This window comes from Bos mutus, chromosome 21, assembly GCF_027580195.1.
Source record: "Bos mutus isolate GX-2022 chromosome 21, NWIPB_WYAK_1.1, whole genome shotgun sequence".
Taxonomy (NCBI): domain Eukaryota; kingdom Metazoa; phylum Chordata; class Mammalia; order Artiodactyla; family Bovidae; genus Bos; species Bos mutus.
Genome location: NC_091637.1, coordinates 39887761 through 39889846, shown reverse-complemented (window position 1 = coordinate 39889846; position 2086 = coordinate 39887761). Strand labels below are relative to the sequence as shown.

The window sequence follows — 2086 nt, the reverse complement described above, 5'->3', positions numbered from 1 at the left end:
AGTATTACTCTATCTTCCTGTGACTGAGTAAATTATTTATGTACTTGCTAATTAATTACCCCCCAATAATAAGAATTGTGTGTGCCTCATTCTGTACTTTGTGGATTTTAGCAGTTTTTGCTTGAAGGAGGATGACAGGAAATTGTAATAATAACCTACATTTACATAGCACCTTCAACACTCTCATACCAAAGGAACCTAAAATACTTTGAAATTCCCTTGAATAGATGGAAAAGCTACAGATATCTTTTCTTAAGTGTCCTGAAATATCATTTTGCTGATAATTAAAATACAGTCATTCTTAAATCATAGCATAGAAAATGAAAAGTATCATCTCCTTGGTTGGAGTTGGAATTAATCAAGGATTTTGGATTTAAGGACTTCCTTTAGACTTCCCTGGTGGCTCAGATGGTAAAGCATCTGTCTACAATGCAGGAGACCCAGGTTCAATCCCTGGGTTGGGAAGATCCCCTGGAGAAGGAAATGGCAATCTACTCTAGTACTATTGCCTGGAAAATCCCATGGACCGAGGAGCCTGGTAGGCTACAGTCCATGGGGTCACAAAGAGTTGGACACAACTGAGCGACTTCACTTTTTTTGGATTTAAGGAGCTTGTTTAAAGATAGAGAGATAACCAACAATTATTTTGTTCCATTCCTGCTCTGGCTTGGCTCAGCTCCTTATGGCCATCTAGACTACCACATATCCTAGAAAAGAGTTCCTTCCCTCTCCCATTCCCTTTCTTTTCCTTTTTCTTTTCTTTCTCCTCCTTCTCTAATAAAGTGACCAGGTCCTTCCCCCTCCTTAGTTGACAGCTGTAGAGTTTACGGCTTTGCTATTAGTTAGCAGCTCAGAGAAGGCAATGGCACCCCACTCCAGTACTCTTGCCTGGAAGATCCCAGGGACAGGGGAGCCTGGCGGGCTGCAGTCCATGGGGTCGCTAAGAGTCGGACATGACTGAGCGACTTCACTTTCACTTTTCACTTGCATGCATTGGAGAAGGAAATGGCAACCCACTCCAGTGTTCTTGCCTAGAGAATCCCAGGGATGGGGGAGCCTGGTGGGCTGCCGTCTATGGGGTCACACGGAGTTGGAAACGACTGAAGTGACTTAGCAGCAGCAGCAGCAGCTATTGGCTTTTCAGGTTCTTGCTGAAAGTGTAATCTCTAGCCTTTCGTTGACCAATCCTTAGCAAATTCTCAGCTGAAAGAAATAGTAGTTACACAGAATGGCCTGAAGAATTTCCATATACCTCATGTCTCTGAATATTTAAATCTTTACTTTAAAAATCAGTTTAAACCGCAAGAGAGCTGGGTAGTTTAAGCGTTCTATTTCACTCTCTTGGGAGATTATTTTTTCAGCATTTTGTCTACTAGTTTATTTTTCTTATTCAAGAATGATTTTGGACAGCTGCTTTTACTGAGCTGTGCTTTGCTCTTTTGTCAGTCTCTAGATTGAAGGAAGTTGGGACAAGGTCATAATGAAACTTGTTGTTTGTCACAGAAGAGTTATGACAAAGTCCATGACATTATGCAGTGTTTTCTTTATGAAGATCCAAGAGAGACAGTTCTCTCTGGTCTCAGTACTAAGAGAAGTTTGGCTTCTTTATAGCAACTGTATTATTTTTATATGATAGATACTACCAATCATATAATATTTTTGTTTGTTGGCTCACAAGTTCACAGCCAAATTTGAAGCCTACTTCTAGGAACTGTGCAAACTTTATGGCCTACATTTATTTTTGCTAATCTTTCTCCAGGCTTTATTTTTTCTACTTTTTTTTTTTACTAGCCTTTTAATGTTTTAACATAATTTACTGTGTCTTTTTGAGTTTATCTCATGTTCTTTTCAAAATAAGGGGCAATAAATATAAATAAGCAAATACGTAACTAGGAAGAACATTCTGTGGCTCCCAAGGAGTGCTGGATTATTCCGCATAAGGTGAGACAGAGCACCTGAAGTCAGTGCTGCCAGGCTATATAAACCTTTTCCCTGGTAACATAGGGCTTCAGTCATTGTGACAGGCTTTGCTACTCAGGTGTCCAAGAGGGAAAGATGCTGTGGCCCAAGTGAGTGAGTTCTAGTC

General features: G+C 40.3%; 1 non-coding gene across 1 annotated transcript; it reads left to right on the top strand.

Annotated features, from left to right (window-relative positions):
- Positions 1 to 393: 393 nt before the first annotated feature.
- Positions 394 to 465, top strand: TRNAC-ACA (transfer RNA cysteine (anticodon ACA)). The gene has a single exon. It is a non-coding gene; the product is annotated as a tRNA-Cys (tRNA).
- The last annotated feature ends 1621 nt before the right edge of the window (positions 466 to 2086 follow it).